The 20,943-nt window shown below is 55.9% G+C and overlaps 1 protein-coding gene across 4 annotated transcripts in view; it reads left to right on the forward strand.

Moving 5' to 3' along the window:
* Positions 1-20,943, forward strand: part of ADARB2 (adenosine deaminase RNA specific B2 (inactive)) — a 455,387-nt gene that overhangs the window by 370,774 nt on the left and 63,670 nt on the right. The gene's annotated exons all lie outside the window — the stretch shown is intronic.

Below are 20,943 nucleotides of genomic sequence, written 5' to 3' on the forward strand. Positions count from 1 at the left end.
TTGAGGCTGGCCTGGGCACCACGTTTAAGAGCACAGAGCCTGGGCGCTGACCCTGAAATTACCAAATCAGAGTACCCTGGCTGCCGCTCTACAAGCATCCCAAAGAATTCTTAGTCCTGCTAACATTTCAGAATTAAACTCGGGGAAGGGGTCAAATGAGAGCAAATAATTATAGTACGTTTTATTGTGCTTTGTAGAGACGGGTCAGGGGCTCTGTAAAAGCCGAGGACCCCTAAATAGGGAGCCTTTGTCGGTGATGGCACAGCTCGCGTCCTACACAGAGGAGCGGCACGAAGAAGTTCCACACAGCCTTTAAAAAATCCACACGATAAAATAAGAAGTTGGTTCTTACTCTAGCTCACGAGGTTTGGCTTTGTGGGGGGGAGCACTTTCTTATGAAAGGAGAGCTTCAGAATTCCCGAAGAGGATCCACTCTGATTCATCTACTAGGAATCTACTAAGATTCATCTACCAAGGTTGCAGCTCTTAGTAAAAGGACCCACATGGAAGTAGCCATATTGGCAAATGTGAATGATAAGCATAATTACATGTATAAACATACATGTGATATGCAAATAATTTCATGTGTTGCGTATACCCAGGAACACAGATAGAACCATCCCCTCCTGATGCCTGCTCTCTTTCAGAAGTATATGGGGTTGATCTGCAAGACTCCTGGGACTCCACACTTTCCTGCTCACGACACCCCAGCCAGGTTCATCAGTAAGAAGTTGGATAAAATATCATCAAATGTCTGACCCAAAAGAGGGCCTGCTCACTGTCATATTACAGGTCATTAGCATATTAATCAGTAAGAAACCGAAAAGCAGCCCACCTGCTGGAGAGCCAGCGAACCACTCTATTCTCCATGGCACGCCACCCCTCCCCCACCCCGCCCCCCGAGCAGGGCAGGTGCACCCCGCACAGAGACAAGGGTAGCACTGGGGGTTTGGCCGTGGCCGCAGCGCGTGGGGTGAGCAGGACCGAGCAGCCTGTGGACAGGGGACCGACAGAAGGCACACCCGACTTCTGACCCCTTCTGTGCAGACAGCACCCCCCTTGTGAGACCTTCACCCTGTCCCCTCCTCGTCCCCCCCTTCCCCACCTCCCCCCACGGCGCATGTGTGTTTGCCTGTGAGCGTCCCTGTTGGACGCACACAGTCTGCCTGCACACAGCGTCATGTTTGTCACGTGCTGGGAAAGCACATGGACATGTGAGACGGTCCCGTCCTGAGACCAAGTCGTCCTCAGGGCGGCTCCGGTCCTGCCGGCAGCAAACTAGGGCGGTTCCCTGGGGATTAGGACCCAGGGCCCAGGCCCCGCCGCTCGCCTGACTCTCAGCTCGGCCAGGACAAGGTCCACGGGTCCCTGGCCCTTTGCCGACCTGCTCTGCTCTAGGAAGGCCGGGAACCGGGACCCGGGGTCCCAGCACGCGGGGGTGGCGGGGACACATCAAGGTGCCTGTGCAGTGCAAGCTGGTCGCCAGAGTGTCCCGTGAAAAGCGTGACTCCAGACTAAGCAGTTAGGGCCCCAAAGCATGAAAACATTCAAAGAGCAGAGGGCTGGGGGAGGGCTTCGGTCCTTGATGGAGCGAACCCTCAGCCTCCTCACTCCCCCAACACCTGTCTAGAATTCCATGTCAGACTATCAGAAATACGCCGTTCTCTCGTATTTGCTGGAATGTTTTTTCATTAATCAGCAAGAGGCACTGGACATCTATCAGGCGCCAAAAAGAACTGTGCCGGTGAACAAGCATTGCCGGCTCACCTGTCTGCGGAGTTAGGTTTCGAACTCTCAGGTCCCCTGATCCTTAATCAGATGCGTCCAAGTGGAGACACCAGCAGGAGCTGTGCTGAGTCTAATCAGAGCACGTCTTATCCAGGCTCCGGACACTGGCGAGAGGACCTGTGCTGAAAGCGACCAGCCCAAGTGGCAACCACTGTGTCTCCGAGAAAGAAGATTCCAGACCCTAAAAGCCTGCTACCTCATCCCGACTGGAGGGTCCACAGTGACCCACACAGCGTTAAGGCGGCATGTAGACGACTCATTAGGTAAAAGAAGGAAAACCTTTTAGAACTCGGTATTTTAACCTCATCGTTTGATAGCAATTGTATTGAGATACAAATCCGATTCCATAAAATTCTTCCATTCAAATGGTTTTTAGTGTGGTCACAGGGTTCTGCCACCATCACTCGGAGATTTCAAAACGTCTTCAGCCCTAAAACCATCAGCATCTCCCGCCGCTAGGCCCTGCCCACCACTCACGTCTGTCTCTTAGGGTTTGCTGTGCTGGGTATTTCGTATGAGTGGGACTACACAACACGTGACCTTTGGTGTCTTGCTTCTTTCACTCAGCATCGTTTGCCAAGTCCATTCATGTTGTAGGATGTATCCGTATTTCACCCACTTTTATGCCAAAAATATTCTATTTTTATGAATATACCCGGTTTTCTTTATCCATTCGTTGGTTCATTCATCATTTGGGTTGTTTCGCGGAATTCCCTGGTGGCTCGGCAGCTTAAAGACCTGGCGTTGTCACCGATGTGGCTGGAGTTTGATCCCTGGCCTGAGAACTTCCACATGCTGTGGGTGAGGTCACACACACACAGACACACACACAAAGTGGGGTTGTTCCTAGTTTTTGGCTCTCATAAATAACGCTATTACGAACTTTTGTGTGGACATATCCTATCATTTCTCTTGGGTACATAGCTAGCGGTGAGATTGCTGTTTCAAAATGTATTTAACGTTTTGAGAAACTTCCAACTTGTTTTAAAAATGGCTGCATCATTTCGCAATCCCACCAGAACTGTGAGAGGGCTCCAGTCTCTCCGCACGTGTCTCTCTGCGTTAGCCACCCTGGAGCTGGGCAACGGCGTCTCCCTGGAGCTTTGACGTGTGTGTCCCCAGTTCCAGTGCTGTCGATGCCTTCCCGTGTGGCCACTTGCCCTGTGTATGACATTCAGACTCTCAGACTGATTTTGTTGTGTCTTCTGGCTGAGTTGTAACACGTGTCCACACGGACGGACACGTGTGGACTTGATGTGAGTCCCCGGTTTTGCAGCTGCTCATGATCAGGCTGAGGAAGTTCCCTGCCATCCCCCATCTGTGGCACGTATCCCATTATTTTTTAATGTGCGCGTCTGTGTACAGGTCACATAAATAGGGTGGGTAATCTCAACATCTAGACGTGAAGTAAGCAGCACATGGGGAGTGACTGTTCAGAACGTGTAGTCGCAGACCAAGTTTGGAGGTCACTGGTTTTCAGACACTGCATCTTCCAGTGTCCCACACCCGCACACAGCAGGTGCCAGACCCTGTTGACTTTTTTTGTTTGTTTTTATCTTTTTAGTGTGTTCACTGGCCACTTTTTTTTTTTTTTTTTTTTTTTTTTTTTTAGGGCTGCACCCACAGCATATGGAGGTTCCCAGGCTAGGGGATGAATCAGACCTACAGCTGCCAGCCTACACCACAGCCACAGCAACGCGGGATCCTTAACCCACTGAGCGATCGAACCCACATCTTAATGGATACCAGTTGGATTCATTACCACTGAGCGACGACGGGAACTCCAAGACCCCGCTGACCTCTGTCCAAATGCCCGGGCAGAAACCGAGGGAGCGGGCCAGACAGACCCTCGGGCGCCCTCTTTGCTAAAGGACACAAAAGAACGGGGATAAAATTCCGCGACTCTCAGACCATTCGGTACTTCCGGAACAGCCCCAGAAAGAAAGCACCTGCCAGAGGGGAGCCCGCTGAACACTGGACCTGTCCCCTCGGTCCTAGAATCACTGCGGTCACATCTATGTATGTTTGGGGAAAACAGAGAAAAAAGTTGTTTCTTGGATGGAGTCTGATCTGTTGAGCTCAAGCCCCAGGCCCCAGGCCTCCATCCTGAACAAGCAGCTGAAATCAGAAACAGCATAGCAGCCTCGGCCTCAGCTCCCCCCAGTCCCCCCCACTCCCCCAGCCCCCCCCCACCCCCCGCCAGGGGCTTGTGTCCCGCCCCCAGGCTGTGACCCTGAGCACAGTTACCAAAATGCCTCCAAGGGGCAGGAGCCCGGGGAGGGAGAGGGTGTGAGGTGGAGCCGGGAACAGCGAGAGGGGCCTTTGCAGAAAGTCCTGCTCCTGGAGCCTGTGAGGGTGCCCCCCAGGCCGCCGCCCCCTCCCCAGGTATCTGAAAATGCCGGGCTTTCAGTTTCCAAATCTGAGCTATTTTGGACACATGATACATTTAGCAGATTTAATTATTTAAACCCTTAAGAATTGCTGGAACAGATTTAATAGCAGAGGTTTTTCCTATTATTTTATTCACGCTTTCATTATTGCTAACGCCTGAATTTCCATTAGAAATAGTCTGACAATTTTTACATCTCAACTGGCAGCAGGCACAGACTAGGAGGCAGCTGCCAAGAAGCTCTCTGTCCTGCCGAAATGCGGTATTGCAGCGTTTTGTTAAACCATTTATCTACAAAGGCGCCACCGTCTGCACGCTTTAGAGTGTGAACTGGGTACCAAATCTGAGCGACGTGTCATAAATTAGCACAACGACAAACTTCTGGAGCCCCCTCCCCTCATGCTGTTTCTTGATAAGCAAGGTGAAATAAGAGCCTTACATGCAAAGCCCTGTGGGGCGACTGTGACCCCAACCTCACAGGGGAAGGTGACAGACACCCCGGGGACCAGGCTCGGGTCCAGCAACGTCTGCAGAGCGGGAGGGTCGTAGTGAGCCCTGAAATACGGAGCGAGGTTGACCTGTTCCACAACAGCCACAACCACACTAGATGGCTTGACGTGCAGGAGTGAACCCTGCTTGCTGAGTTTCCAGCTCCAGCTTGGAGCTGGGCTGTAGCTTTGATCACATTCCCGCTCCTGAAAGGCTGCCGGGGGTCATGAATCTGCCAGCCCCCGCAGGTCTGGGAGCGCCCGTCTCCACCGCCGCGAGCACGGTCGCCACCCCCGCCTCACCCCGGGCATCCGGCGATTCCCCCGCTAAGCCCCGCGTCCCCGCCTCCCCGGTGAGGCCGCAGTTTCGCGGCCAGGACCGGCCTCCACGTCCGCACACGTGGTCCCGCCTGTTCCGTGTCCCGGGAATGGGGCAGGCCTCCCTGCGCGCTGGCACCGCCTGAGCGCGGTCCCCACCCTTCGCCCACGTCCTGAAGGTGCCGTGACGCCGCCAGACGCCGGACCAGCCTGGAGATCTCGTCCTTGGTCACGTGTCTCACCCGCTCAACCGTCCCTCCCGCCTCCCTTTGCTCCCATCACAAAACCGCAGCTTCCGGGAACGCAAGGCCGCTGGCAGCCAGCGCTGGGCATCTGCACCCGGCGGCCGTGCGTTTGCGCGTCATGAGCCAGAACCCTCCCGTCCCCCTGCCGTCCCCCTGCCTGGGCAGCGCTGCTCTGAGCCTGCCGACCCCGCCAGGCCTGGACCTCCTCCTGTCACTGCTCGTCTCCCCAAGACCCCAGCACCCATTTCTGGCCCCATGCGTCAGTATCACCCGCTTTCCCGCCTGTGTCCCCTGCAGGAGGAGCTGTCACCCCCCCCCCACCTGCATTGGTCACTTAGCCTAAGTGTGGGTCCCCACGGTAGTTGAGGGAGGGGCTCACCCTCCCTCCCTCCTCTTCGTTTCTCCCCTGCTGCTCTTGTAAGAATTGCATGTGTGGAGCCCAGAAAGCAGAAAAGCACAGAGAAGAGGTCCAGAAGAGAGGCTCCCTTGGGGCCCAGCAGGTTAGGGATCGGGCCTGGCTCTGGCTGCGGCTGTGGCACAGGTTCGACCCCTGGCCCCAGAACTTCTACAGGTGCTGCCAAAAAAAAAAAAAAAAAAAGAGCGAGCGAGCGAGCGAGCGAGCGAGGACCTGGAAGAGGGTGAGGAGATGGAGGCGGCTGGTAGGCCGCCTCGGTCGGGCCTCGGTCCTGGGCCGTCTTGTCTTGGGCGGCAGCCTCCGCCTCAACGCCTTCTCGTTCTGCCAGCGTCACAGAGGACAGCTCTGTCCCTGTCCCTCTGCACCGTCACTCGGGGTCGTTGGGTAACCTGGGCATTTCCGAGTGAGTCAACTGAAGCAGCCGCCGAGAACGCCCTTCAACCACAGTGATCACGCGCTGCGGTCTCACGTCTGCTGCGCCCGCTGCACGCGACAGTTCCTGAAAGTGTGTCTTTAGCTCAAGGACATGACACCTTCTCTGTGGCTTTCGCTTTATTCGAGACACCAGAATGGATGAGCTGACCCAGTGGAAGAGGTCGCGTGCGCTTGTGTTCGATGTCCCGAGTTAGAACGTCTTACTAGTTGCCAATCTGCTGGTTTAACTGGTTCTTGCCTTTCCGTTTCTGCTAATTTTCTGGGAGAGATGTGATGGGTAAACTACATCTTCAAAGCAAACGGTGCACATTAAACTCCCAGAAAGCACACTCCCCGAAGTGCTAGAAACCGCCGACGTCGCAGTGGCGGGCACTTGCGGGCCGGGGGCTGAGCGGCTTCCAGAGTCAAGCGCTGCCCCCCAGTGCCAACGCCCGTGCCCCAGCGTGTTCTTGGGCACGTGTTTTCAGACGTGCGGACACCCACGGCTTTACTGCGTCCTGGGCGTCCGTTCTTCCCCAAGGAGTGAGGAGGAAGTGAGAGCCTCTCTGAGTGGTGTCCCCGCACAGAGCCGAGCCGGGCGTCGGAGGCTCTCCCTGGAGAAAGACAGTGCCAGGCGAGGGGCCACTGTTGGGGAGACAAGCAGAGCCCCCAAAGCCATGGGTCTTGTGATGTTATTTCAATACCCTTTCTGATTCATTTTCCTGAAAGAAAGAAATATTTAAAGCCAACTTCCAATTATCACCTCACATCTTACACCCGTGGTTGGCAGTGTGTGTTGAGGCAATACTTATAGGTAATGATAACAGCCGTCCAGCTGCTTAGCATAGGGAGGAGAACAGAATGCACTTGGCCGTGGCCACAGGCTCCAAATGCCGGGCTTGTGGAAGGTCAGACGCCCTCTCCAAGAGCTGATGGAGCTGTATCCTTACGTGGGGCGTTGTCACTGCCCCAACCTGGGGATCACGCACAAAGATGGACCTGGGGCCAGGACTGTGCCGGCTGGGCTTCTGAATGGTCTGGGGTCGGTATCCACCTAGATCCTTCCACAGAATCCATAGGATTCTCCTGTGGCACATGCACACGTGGCTTCCCTCTGCAAACGCCCCGACGGGACGGCTTGGGGTGAGTCTCTGTGAGTGAGTGTGTGTGTGTGTGTGCGTGTGTGTGTGTGCATGCCCTTCACTTGGCACGGCTGTAGACCACACAGCCCTGGAGGAGATGTGACCCAGGGAGGTGGCAGGGACCCCTCCACTGGCAGCCCGCAGTGATTCTGCCTGCAGACCCCCGTGTGCTGGCACGGTTCCCATCCACTCCTCTCACTCAGATTTCCCCGGCTGTGCTTCTGTCAGTTCTGTGTGGGTTTGTGCCACAGTCCGGACACATCCATCAGCACAAGGGTGCTTCACGCTGCCCCTTTAGAGCCACGCCAGCCGCAGCCTTCATCCTGGCCACCACGAGTCCCCTCTCATTCCGGTAACTGCATCGCGCTGTTCATCGCAAGCACGCCAGCGGTACAGTCTGCTTGTGGGCGGGTTGCTACGAGCAGCGCAGTTCTTCGGAGACGATGCAGGCGGCCACGTGCAGCAGCGGTGCCTTTTTGCTGCCGCGTTCCCGGATCACCGGTGAAGGCAATCATCCTGCCGCCGGCGAACCTGCCGTCTGCACCTTCTCTTCGCCAGAAAGTCTCCTGCTGTTTCTGGCCCGTTTTCTAATTCAATTGTGTGGTTTCACTGATGGGTTTTGAGAGTCCCTTGTACACTCTTGGTACTAGTTCTCTGTCAGATGTGTGGCTCGCAGGTACTTCTTCCGTTTGTGGCTCATGGTTCATCCTATTAGGAGGCTTGTCACAGCTCTGATGACATCTGCTCCTTCCGTTTTTCCCTTCATGGATGGTGTTTTGGGTGTCAGGTCTAAGAATTCTTCGCCTTGCTTAGATCCCCCAAGTTTTCTCCTGTGCTTTCTCTAAACATCCGAATCTAGGATCTGCTCTCCATTTTTACGCAAGGTGTGAGGAAGCCGTTGATGGGCCGGGGGCTGGGCCGCAGGGGCCCAGAGGAAGCCCAGCGGCTCCAGAACCTTGTGTGGGAAGGCGATCCTCCTCCGTGGACTGGCTCCTGCGCTTTGGGGCAGAGCTGTGGGGGGTCTTTCCAGGCTCGTGTTGTGCTCCACGGATCTGTGCACCTGTGCGTTGAGCGCTGCCGCCCAGCCGTGGGCACGTGGGGTTCTGGACAGCCCCAGGGCCGAGCAGCGACTCCTTCCTCTTCCTCCCGGATGTGCTCCTTCACATGCAAATTTTAGAACAAGTTTGGCCCCTCTGCAGACATGCCCGCTGGGGGTTGGGAAGAAGGGCCGGAGCTCCAGGTCGCGCTGTCACAGCCAGGGTCCTGGTCCGTGAGCAGCGCGCCCTCCCGCTCATTTAGGTCTTCCTGGACGTCGCCCAGTAGCGTCGGCTGATTGTCCGTGTACAGATCCTGACAGTGGCTTTGTAATCATTCAGAGCATCCTAAGGAATCGGTGACATCCAGTGACGACGACAACAAGGTTAACTGGCGCCTCCGGGCACTCACTGGGCGCTAAGCTCTCCAGCGCGTGCATGGGTGTACCAGCTCGGAAGACAGCGTGGCTCCTGGAAGAGGAGTCCCCTCCTTCCCTGGGCCTCAAGCCCACCTTTCCTTCTAAAGCTCCATCCACTAAAAGACATGGTGGCTTCTTTATTCTCATGCTAGTGTGATGAATTCAGCGGTGTTAACTCTTTCTCCTTGTGCCAGAGACAGGCCCTGAGCCCAAATCAGGTCCCTCCGTGTCCCCAGTGCCCTCATAGTTACGAACAACATGAAAAGAATTGAAAGTCCCACAACACTGAATATTGAAATAATTGAAAACTACATTCTTAGCCAAACTTTTTGAGGTAGTTTGGATAGGATTCATTATAAATGCAATGCTGTTTCTTCTTAAAGCGAGTGAGCCAAGTACACCGTTTCTCGGGCTCCCATCATTTGGGACCTAGGAGATTGTACCCCATTTCAACCGAGCGATGCTGTCACGGGCTGTTCACGCTGATCCGGCCGTTTCCTGTTTTCCTTCACGGAAAGGTCCCAAGGGGCCGAGGCGTTAAATTTCCTCTCTTTCTCCTCCCCATTATCAGCTTGTGACACCGCCATTCTTTTCTCATCATTCCTTGACGTGGTGGTGCTGCCTTAACCAACTAGAAGGATCCCTATATTTTTGCCTAAACCAAAATTCATGTAGGACACAATAAAGAGACCCAACTCAAATGTGCGATAGTTCAGAGAGTGAGAAAAAGCAGAGAGAGAGAAAGTGAGAGCAGACTTTGAATTCAGACTGAAGTCCAGCTGGCTCTGAAGCCCCGTTGTTTTCTTGCACCCAGCAGTGAGTCTCTTGCAAAAGACAAAATAGTTTCCAAGACGGACGGTGTTCACCAAAGCTTTGGTCACACGATTTTGAGTTCTTCTCACCAGCTAAAAAGTGGTGTGGCAGTGAACTCAGGAAAGGGGGTTTGTGGCCCGTCCTTCATGACACCCACCCTCGGCACCACTCCCCGCACGTCGCAGGCTGGCATTCAGGGGACGGCGAGGAACGCAGAGGCCCGCTCTTTGCTCTGGAACCGAGCTCCTTAGAAATGCCACCAGGGACCGATGGAGCCCAGAGCTTGGGCTGCTCTGGGGAGAGAGAGCAGCAAAGCAGGAGCATCTGCTTCTGCTTCAGCTTTCATCCCACCGCATGGAGGACGCAGCCCGTCTCTCCTCCTGCCCGGCATCCACCCCCATAGTCAGAAGCCGGATGCAGATTTGCACAGATAGAGCTCGGTCCCCAAACACCTGGACAGAGCATGAGGTTTCTGCTCGCAGGAGGGTGTCAACACTGCAGTGTAATTCTTAGCAGGCATCTGAGACCAGCAGGTGCCTGGCAGCAATGGCTCCCGGTGGGCTTTCCCAGTACCGCAGGCTGGGTGCGGCCTGGGAAATGAGGGAGACGCCCTGGACAGGCTCCCCGCCCCACCGACCACGACTCTGCAGAGAAACGGTTAGGACCTTGCAGACGGGGATGAGAGACAGACCCACAGGGTCCCAGTCCCGTGGGAGACCACATGGAGCCAGGGCTGGGCTTCAGGTCCAGGTGACGCATGTCAGTTTTAACTTCAGAGCCAGGAGCCCGTCAGTCTGGCAGATGGAAGTCAAATCGAAGCCTGTTGTCTAGGAGATGGGACTTCACATTTTTTAGTGAAATCAGAACACTTAACAGTAAAATAAGTTCCGACTGAAGAACTAGCTCCAGTAAGCCTGTGCTGTCTCGGGGCCCAACCTGAGCAAGTTCGTTACCCCCGTAGCTACAACCCCCCCCCAAATGTCCCCGACACCTGCCTCCCCGCCCTTCTGTGCTCTGTCTTTCCCTCGGGGAGCGGCTTTGTCACCTGGCCCCTGCGGCACCGCATCTTCTCTCCCGTTCCGGAGAAAGGAAAGGAACTTAGAGGCTCGGCAGCCTGTCAGCAAACCCCGCCTTAGCCAGAAGAAGGGGCTAGAAAGTCAACACCGGCCCCTGTGACCCTGCGCAGACCCTGAGCAGCAGGTGCTTCGAGGCTAGAACCGGCGGTTGTGCCGGCCAGGTCGTTCTTCCCAGCCTGCGGGGCAGGATCTGCCGCCACCAAGGCCAGCCCTCGCCTGGGCTCTGCGCCTGGCCTCCTCGAAAGGCTCGCGCAGAACCAAAACGACACCTGTGTGAAGTCACTGGAGAGGTGCAGGCACCAGACCCCAAGGCTGGTGGATTCATGTATTTGGACAAATCGCTGCCTCCTCTCTTTGAAAATTCAGACACCCCCGGAGCCCCACTTTGCTGAGGTGAGGGCAGCACTTACCTCCTTCCAGAGACCAGCTCTGGCCTCCGTGGGAGGAGGGGAGGGCTGGCGAGGGACCCTCCTGGGCCCAGTGTCAACACCTGCCAACAATCTCAGAGGCGGCACGTGCATCCTTCCAAAGGAAATCATTCCTGTGGGTGAGCGGAAAGGAAACCAGCCGCGAATTCAAGCTCCCCCTTCGGCTGTACTTGCATTCTCATTCCCAGAGGGCCAGGCATGTCCTAGCAAACAAGTGAAGCAGCTAAAGGCAGGGGCCACGCCTGGGCCACAGCCGCTTGGCGTTCAAGGCAGAGGTGACACAGCGCGCTTGTCCCCAGTCCTCCAGGAAAAGCACCACCTGTGATTCGCTGGAGAGGACACACTTTTCTCCAGCTCAGACCGGAGAGGGAGCTTCGCGGCGAGTTCTCATCATTGGAGTTACGCCGGTTTGACCGTTTTGTTGGAGATCTTGCTAATCCATGTCGTTGGCCACATACGTATTTCATTTCATGTGATCATGACGAGGGGTGTTTGAAACAAATTTTTAATTTCTATGTCATCAGTCGGTTGAATTTATGATGTATTGGTCTGCTTTTTAGCTTTGAAATATCTTCTCCATCTCACCGCAGGAAGCTTGGTAAACCTTCACTGGGGTTTGCTTCTGCTGTTTTCAGATCTCCTCCCACCTGTGATAGACGGCGAGGCAAAGGCAAGAGTACGCTGGCCTACCTGTCATCCTAAAACCTTTCCAAATAATGATGCCTTACCTCGTTAGGACGGCTCTCCCCCTCGTGCATTCGATGGGCAGTAACGTCCTGTCTTATGGGTCTGGGCTGCTCCTTGAGCTAGCTTCACATTGTTGTAGTAGATGTTACTTTATGGTGTGTCAGCCTCTGTCCCTCTTTAGTCTTAGTTTCTAGAATTTTCTTTATAGTCTTCAGCCAGGATTTTGGAAGGGACCATATGGCAGACATCAGAAATCAAGGTCACGTGTCATGTTTATAAGCCGTTGATTCTGTCCATTCTTGCTTTTCTATTAAAACAGTTGTCGGAGTTCCCGTCGTGGCACAGTGGTTAACGAATCCAACTAGGAACCATGAGGTTGCGGGTTCGATCCCTGCTCTTGCTCAGTGGGTTAAGGATCCGGCGTTGCCATGAGGTGTGGTGTAGGTCGCAGACGCGGCTCGGGTCCCGCGTTGCTGTGGCTCTGGCGTAGGCCGGTGGCTACAGCTCCGATTGGACCCCTAGCCTGGGAACCTCCATATGCCGCGGGAGTGGCCCAAGAAATGGCAAAAGGCAAAAGAAAAAAAAAAAAAAAACAGTTGTCGTGGGAGGCGGTAACACCAGTAGCCCCGCTGGAATTGGCGGGCATGACGGAGAGACTCTTTTCCGTGGCCGGGTGGAGGCAGGTTCCCTCCCGCGCAGGGATCCCATGCTGGGTCCGCCTTTCTCACGCTCAGCAGCCCGTCAGAACTCTCAGAGCTCTCCCACAGGAGCTGCCCTGAGCGCAGGAGGGAGTCTGCCCGCCTCCTACCTGCCGGGGACGGTGGGGAAGAGGCCGCCAGAGATCAGCGCCTGCAGCAGGCCCACCCCTCCGCCCTCCCCAGCCCCGACGGGTGCCCTGGCCTAGGCCTGGACCGTGTTGGGCTGTCGGTCAGGAAAAAGAATGGATGGAGGGGGAGTCGCCCACCGCTGTGGGGCGTCCGCTGCTTCCGCTCAGGCCTGGGTGCCCAGCCCGCCCACCTCGCCGCTGGCGGCATCTCCCCGGCGTCGGGCCCTGCGCCCCGACGCCCTCCCAGGGGCGGGCGTGTCTGTTCTTCGTGCTCCTATAGGAGGCTCTCAGAGCAATAAAGACAGGTGTTTTACTTTGTCTAACAAAATTATGGCGTTTTCTCCATGGAATGAAGCTGCAAACAGTTCAAACCCATTCGGATGGGGTGGCCGTCCTGATAGTCACGTTTTCATAGGCGGGGGTGAGGGGGGGGTGTCCAGCAGGGGGCCCGCGCGGTCTCACGGGCAGCGAAGGATTTCAGAGCAACCAGACCCTCACCGTGATGTGGCGGGGGGGCTAGGGGGTGACACGAGGAGCACGTCCCAGGGGGGGAGGGGATGCAGGGTGGGGGAGGGGACGCCGGGAGCTGGGGAGAAATGGACCCCCCTCCCTCCCAGGCCGCCAGCTCGCCCCCGGCCCACAGGGCCCCTGGACCCTAGGAGAGCAAAGGGAAGCCCCAGCAAGGCTTTGAGACTCAGTCTACCCAAAGCCACTAAATCTGGGCCCACATCTGAAGGGGGTGCCCAGGTAAAGTCCTCCGGAGTCCTCACACCTGTCAGTTGCCCAGATTTCTCCATTTCTTCCTTCCCTAGAAATAGCAGAATGGTGTGAAGTGCCCCCTGTGCTGGAGGGTCCAGGCCGCGGGTCACCCAGGAAGCCCGGTGCCTGGAACTGGGCTGTGGTGACAGTGTGACCTTTGGGGTCCAAGCGGGCAGGCCAGTCAGTGAGTCAGGGTCGTCCTCTCAAGGAGAGGGACGGGCTGGAGGCGTCATTTTTACTGCACGTCTGCTTGCCTCCATGGCCATGTCTCCTAACAAAGCAGAAAAGTGAGATGTAACCACCCAGGAGAAAAATACAAGCCACAAAAATAGGCTCCAGTGCAAAGCAAAGCGGGAGGCAGTCAGCAGAAACCGCTGGCAGGGTGGGCCCGGCGGCAGACTTTCTAAAATGGCGTTATTTTCTTTTGCCATGGCAATGCCCATAAACATGATTTTCCTGCAGCCCAGGCAGCGTACCCGGGAGGAAATGGACCCGTTCTTAGACGGGGGTGTGCGGGGAGAAAGACGGTGGGGCTGCACGTTGCACACAACATGCACACACACAGCGACACGCATGTCCAAACACACGCAGACCTGCAGCCCGTGCTCCAGGACACAGAGCTCAGCACAGCTCTCGTTTGCAGCAAAACCATGGAAAGCTGTCATTTCAGGACTTGGTTTTCAGGGCTAAATGCAGCGAAGAGCTAGTTGAGTTTCAGCCAAACAGTGTTTTCATTCACGTAAAGTGGGGACTTCCGAAGCCCCCATCACCTTCTTCAGGCCCAGACCAGGGTTCGTGGGGGACCTCTCGTCCCCAAGATTCATGAGGCTCTGCCCTGTTGTGTGACTGAATGAAAGCCGCCCTCCCCTTCTTGAACACAAAGGAGCTAAAGGTATGACAATTTTTTAACTCCTATCCGGGGCAGGAGGAAAATCAATAACTCTCAGAGTGCTTGGGATTAGTTTAGCTCCTCCAGCAAAGAGGGGCTCATCCGACAATCACACTGGCACAAGGCGTGTGCCCCCGCCCAGGGCTGCTCGCAGCACCTCGCATTCCCCATGGCACACCACACCGGGATTCCAGATCTCACGGCCTGGCTCCAGGCCCCAGAACCACCCACCGGCCTGCCTCTGGCAGGGACGCCTGACTTGTAGGTGGAAACAAATCCACTTTGGAAATAAAATGCCAAGTGGGAGCATCTGTGTTATTCAGTCTGAGCAAGAATGAAATTAAGAACTGCAGAGTTCATGCTCAGTTTAAAAAAAATTAAACTTTTAACATTAATTGCTCCTGAACATTTGTGAGTGCCCCAAATCCTGACATAAAAGCTTTAATTTCTATGCAAAGCAGATAGGATGATTGAGTTATAATTAAAATGGTAATTATACCCTTAATGCGCCATATTTGACTTTTCAAAAAAATGTTATGCTCCAAGAAAAGCTATTTAAAGATCAGAGGGAAATGTTTGAAAATGAATGTATTCAAGACATTTTAAATCTTTTAAAATCCAGTTATTGATTTTTACATGCTTTCGAGTGTAGTCTAAAACATTTTCTTCATTTATTTTGGTCGATGGAAATAATAAAAAATCATTGGGACGTGAAAAGCTTAAACGAAGGCAAGATTCTGGAGGGTGATATTTAATGTGATAAATATTTGAAATGTCGGGGCGGGGGGCGGTGCTCAGGCTGACCACTGGCCGCTCGGAACCCCCACGGCGGGCACGCACCCGAGCGACGCCCGCACCGGCTGCGGAGGTGCCCCCTGGGCTCAGCGCTGCAAATATGACATTTCCTTTGATCCTTCATCGACTGTTTAGAATTTAAAAAGAACACCTAAAGCCATAAATCAAATGTCAGGTGCAAGCCTGGTGGAACCATATCAATATTCTACCACGTGGGGCTCGCTGGGCGTCCTCGGAACGTCGTCCAGGCCCGCTCTGGCGTCCAGGGTACCTGGAGCGCCCCGGGCAGCGGGCAATGAGTGTGGAAACCGTGGGCCCCTGATGCAAAGCAGAGGCTGAATAAAGCCCTTCCTCTGCTTCGCAGCTCAGGTGGGCGGAGACTCCGTGGGGCGAGGCCTGTAGGGGGCGGGGCCTCCTCCCGGAGCAGAGCCGGGGGGAGGGGCTCCGCAGTGGGTCCGCCCTCGCGGAGGATGACTGACAGACGGAGAGGAGCCGGCGGCCTCTAAGGAGCAGAGGTCCTGTGGCCTCCCCATCGGAATTGTTCTAGGTGGCCCTTTCGTTCCCTCTTTTCATCACGAGAGGAAATCATCAACTTCAGAAAGTTCTACACCAGCTGTGAAATAGGCGGGAGCCAAGAGGCCCCCTGAGGTTTACGCTGAGCAGCACAGGGAAGCAGTCCGGGCGTTGGGCCCGCTGAGGTTTGCTTTGTTTTTCCCTGAGAACCTCTGAACCTTTCACATTTCGGAAGGAATAGTTCCCGCTGTGCTCGTTTGTGGGCGGCGTGTCTCAGCCCTGTGGGGACTTTATTCACATGTCACGGGGGGGGGGGGGGGGGGGACGCTCAGCTCAGAGGCGGAGACCCTGCCCCCGCCCGTCTGCAGCGGGAGTGCGCAGCCTCACCACGGGCTGGGGGGGCGGGATCCCCGAAGGAAGGGGCGCGCTGGGCTGAAAGCCACTCATCAGCTGAGCTGATCCGCGTTTGTAGGGACTTCCTCCCAGGCCTCCTGCAGGGCAGCAGTGGTCTCCAAGTGTGGGCACGAGCTGGCTGCAGGCAGGGTGGGCACCAGGAGTGTCGGAAAGCCGCCACTGCTCTAAGAGGGGGCGTCCGAGGAACCAGCTGCTTCATGGGTTTTGCCGAAAGGCTGGGCCACAGTGTGGACAGACGAGCAATGTTCTGACGACCGTAGCGGGACCTCTGGTGTACAAACAGCCCTGAGTCACTAGCCTGTCCTGTGTCGCTGCCCTGAGTTCTCACCAAGCTCAGTCTTTCCTTTCTCCAACAAGAGCTGACACTAGAAACAACCCTGCGGAAAGTTCCAGCAGATCCAGACCCCGGATGTCAGAAATGGGGTCACAGCCAAGGTCGAGCTGTGATTTTGAGCGTGGCCAGTTGGCTGGAGAAGCAGACTGGCCACGGGCGACTGGGAATTGCACAGACTGCCACTGACAGCGGCCCGCCGCACAGTTGCCTGCCAGCGTCCTGTGTAGACGCATTTGGCTTCCGGCCAAGGCCCTGGATGATGGGCGGGGTGTCTGCTCTTGGGGCCCTGAGTCCGCTCCTCCCTGGACGGTGGGCTGAGGACGCCCTCTGCCTGCATCTTGCCTGTCGTCTTCCACTTGTCTTCTTGCTGTTTTCCCGGAAAGCCCTGGCAGACCCACAGAACCCAGGCCGTCCACCTGCTGGCCCTGCCGCCCTTTCGCTGGACAGCAGGGACTCTGCCACCTGGAGGGACATGTAGGAGTCCCTTCCTGCAAGTCCCTTCCTGCAAGTCAACAGGCATGTGACTGTGACTGACCCCACCCACAAACCCAGACGACACAGAAGTGACTGATCTCTGCAGGGACACACCCAGAGGAAAATCAGGAAAAGTGGGGCCACTGGGTCCCCACGACCGCATGTGGGCAGGACCCCTGAGTGACCTCCAGTGCCAACAAAGCTGTGAAATCTGATCTGTGTTGAAAGAGCACCATGAGGAAGCTCAAGAAAGGCAGCAGTGAGGCCCCTCCTGTCCACGTCCCTCCTGCCGGGGTCCCTTCTGCCAGGGCCCCTCCTGGGGGCTGCTGACTAGAGCTGACAGTGGCCCGTGGACCCTCGGGGCTGGGGTATCACTTTGGATCCTGGAAGAGGGAACACGTTGCCCTTGATTTCTGCAAAGCTCAGAAGCTGCAGTGCAGAGCCTGCATCTGGCAGGAGCTGCCTCTGCCCCTGCAGGAGTCACCTCGAAGCCACCGGCTTTCGCCCTGGTTGCTGACAGCTCGGGACAGAAAACAGGTCATCGCATCGGGGAAAAGCGGCTGCCTAGGAATCCGGGAGCAGGCAAACAGGAAAGTTATTTTTCTGTTCCATTTCACCTCCAAGTTGAATTATTGATTTCAGTGCTTTATGTTCACATGAGTTTATTTGAGCGACAGATGCTACTCAGGTAGTGCCGCTGAAGAAATGAGATTCTGGTAATTAAGGATTCCGCCCGGGTCGGGGAGCCGGCGGGATTAGGCTGCTCGCCGGAGTGAGAAGAGACTCTCAGGGGATTAGGACAGTGACTCGATAATTTCTTCCAGTTTCTTAAATTACACTTCAGTTCTCAGGAAGGCTTAGGATCCGGCCCATTGGTTCCAGCAAGAACTTCATTTACCCACACCTCCATCATCTCAGGGCAAGTGAGGCCCAGGCCTGGGGGACGGCTGGGTGCAGGGGGGGCCGGCTGGGAGCGGGGCAGAGGGTCCTGTCTCCAAGAGTCGCTGGCCTGACTGTGGTGGGTGGGAGGGCCCCCGAGAGGACCCAGGAGGAGCCCCAGCGGACCCCCGGCTGAAGGGGTCTGCCCTCAGGTAAACGGACACTGGCGGACACCTGCCTGCTCTCTGTCTGGAGAGGAATCGGGTCAAAGCCACAGCCGCTCCCAGGCCTCGCTGCCCCTCGGCTGCCCTCCACGCCCGCTCAGCCTGGTCCCCCCACCCGGGGGGTCACCAGCCGGCTGCCGGGGCAAAGCCCTGTGTCCTGTCCATTTGCTTGCTCAAGCGGCGGGCGCTGGGGGCAAACTCGCTTTGTTTGGTGTGGAGCCACCAGCTGGCCCTCAGGCTTGCGCGGGGCCACGGCTGAAGGCGGCAGTGTGGGCGTGAGAAGCCTCCTCGCAAACAAGAGCCCCTGTGTGACTTCTCCATTTCCCACGAGACCCCCAAAGGCTCTTTGACATGCTTTGGGGGAGCAGCCAAAAGTCGGGGCACCCTGTGAGTAGAAACGAGACTCGACGGTCAGGCACCAACTGGAGACCCACCTGCAGCCCTGGCAGTGGCCAACTTTTTTCTCAAGTTCATTGCTCACCGTCTCCCAAGTGACAGCATCAACTACCCGCCTCAGCGTCCCGGAAGCAGCCTCAGAAACATCCCAGACCCGTTCCCACAGGCTCATCCTGCCCTCCTCCGGGGAGGAGCAGGATGGAGCTTGGCATGGGGTTTAGTCTAGATCCGCAAAATAACCTAATTTCATCAAAGAATTATTGTCTGTTTACTTTCCCACAGGAAATCTCAGTCATGGGCCTGATGGAATTTGATCCTTGCCAAAACCAACTTATAAGAAACCACATTTTTTGTCTTAGAAAACCACTTTTATAACTTTCCCAACTGAGAAAATGAAAGCAAGGCCAGGCCTTTCCTCCCCTCTCTGTCCGGCCTATTCTTCCAAAGAGAAAATTGAGGTCAAACAGTCCCCAGCCTGCTGATCATCCACAAAAATGAACTGCAGGCTCCGAAATGAGTTATCTGCGAACGCAAACAAAGACAGTGAGACAGCGACCCACACCCCTCGGTGCGGCCAAAATCCAGGACCCAGACGTCATCCAGGGCGCGAGGGCTGCCACGTGGAGCAGCTGCTTTGGAAGCGAGTCGGGCGGTTTTTATGAAACTAAACATACCCTCACCCTGTGATCCAGCAGTCGTGCTCTTTGGGTATTTAACCAAAGGCACTGAAAACATATCCACAAGAAAAATCTGACGTGGATGTTTATAGCAATTTATTCCTAATTATCAAAACTTGGAAGCAACCGGCATGTCCTTCAGTAGGTGATGGGTAAATAACCGCTACGTCAGGACAATGGGACGTTATTCTGAGCTAAAAAGAAATGACTGGAGTTCCCTGGTGGCTCAGCATTTTCAGTGCTGTCAGTGAGGGGTCGATCCCCGGCCCGGGAACTTCTACATGCTGCAGATATGGCCGAAAAAATAAACAAAGAAATGCGCTACGAGCCGTGAAAAGACATAGAGGACACTTAAACGTGTAAGTCAGTGAAATCAGTCTGAGAAGGCTTCACGCTGCCTGATTCCAAGTTTATGAGGTGCCGGAACGGGCGCGTCTATGGAGACGGTAACAATAGCAGCGGTTGCCAGACACTGGGGGGCAGGGCTGAGGATTGTAGGGCAGTGAGACTAATCCGTGTGACACTGTAACGGTGGCTACACGTGATCATACATGTGCCTGAAAGCACAGGACACGCAACACAGAGCGGCCCTAATGCCAACTGTGGCCTCTGGGTGATGATGACGTGTCAGTGTAGGTCTGTCAGTTGTACCAAAAGGACCATCTGGTGGGGACGCTGACGGTGGGGGTGCTGACGGTGGGGATGCTGACGGTGGGGATGCTGACGGTGGGGATGCTGCTGGTGGGGATGCTGATGTGGGGACGTTGATGGTGGGGACGTTGACGATGGGGACGTTGACGATGGAAATGCTGACGGTGGGGATGTTGGTGGTGAGGATGCTGACGGTGGGGATGCTGACGGTGGGGATGCTGACGGTGGGGATGCTGACGGTGGGAATGCTGATGTGGGGATGCTGATGTGGGGATGCTGATGGTGGGGTGTTTATTGTGAGGATGCTGATGTGGGGATGCTGACAGTGGGGATGCTGATGGTGGGGTGTTTATGGTGGGGATGCTGATGTGGGGATGCTGATGGTGGGGATGCTGATGTGGGGATGCTGAGGTGGGGATGCTGATGGTGGGGATGCTGATGGTGGGGATGCTGATGGTGGGGATGCTGATGGTGGGGATGCTGATGGGATGCTGATGGTGGGGATGCTGATGTGGGGATGCTGATGGTGGGGATGCAGATGTGGGGATGCTGATGTGGGGATGCTGACGGTGGGGATGTTGACGGTGGGGATGCTGATGTGGGGATGCTGATGTGGGGATGCTGACAGTAGGGATGCTGATGTGGGGATGCTGATGTGGGGATGCTGATGTGGGGATGCTGACGGTGGGGATGCTGACGGTGGGGATGCTGATGTGGGGATGCTGATGGTGGGGGTGATGATGGTGGGGATGCTGACGGTGGGGATGTTGGTGGTGAGGATGCTGATGGTGGGGATGCTGATGGTGGGGATGCTGATGGTGGGGATGCTGACGGTGGGGATGCTGATGTGGGGATGCTGATGGTGGGGATGCTGATGTGGGGATGCTGATGGTGGGGATGCTGATGTGGGGATGCTGATGTGGGGATGCTGATGGTGGGGATGCTGATGTGGGGATGCTGACAGTGGGGATGCTGACGGTGGGGATGTTGGCGGTGAGGATGCTGATGTGGGGATGCTGACGGTGAGGATGCTGATGGTGGGGATGCTGATGGTGGGGATGCTGATGTGGGGATGCTGATGTGGGGATGCTGATGGTGGGGATGCTGACGGTGGGGATGCTGACGGTGGGGATGCTGATGGTGGGGTGTTTATTGTGAGGATGCTGATGTGGGGATGCTGACGGTGGGGATGCTGATGTGGGGATGCTGATGGTGGGGATGCTGATGGTGGGGATGCTGAGGTGGGGATGCTGATGGTGGGGATGCTGACGGTGGGGATGTTGACGGTGGGGATGCTGACGGTGGGGATGCTGATGTGGGGATGCTGAGGTGGGGATGCTGACGGTGGGGATGCTGATGGTGGGGTGTTTATGGTGGGGATGCTGATGTGGGGATGCTGATGGTGGGGATGCTGAGGTGGGGATGCTGACGGTGGGGATGCTGATGGTGGGGTGTT

Source organism: Sus scrofa, chromosome 10 (genome assembly GCF_054392235.1).
Source record: "Sus scrofa isolate SSC_HxYL_T2T_F1_AM1 chromosome 10, Sscrofa_HxYL_maternal_Yorkshire_Landrace_v2.0, whole genome shotgun sequence".
Taxonomy (NCBI): domain Eukaryota; kingdom Metazoa; phylum Chordata; class Mammalia; order Artiodactyla; family Suidae; genus Sus; species Sus scrofa.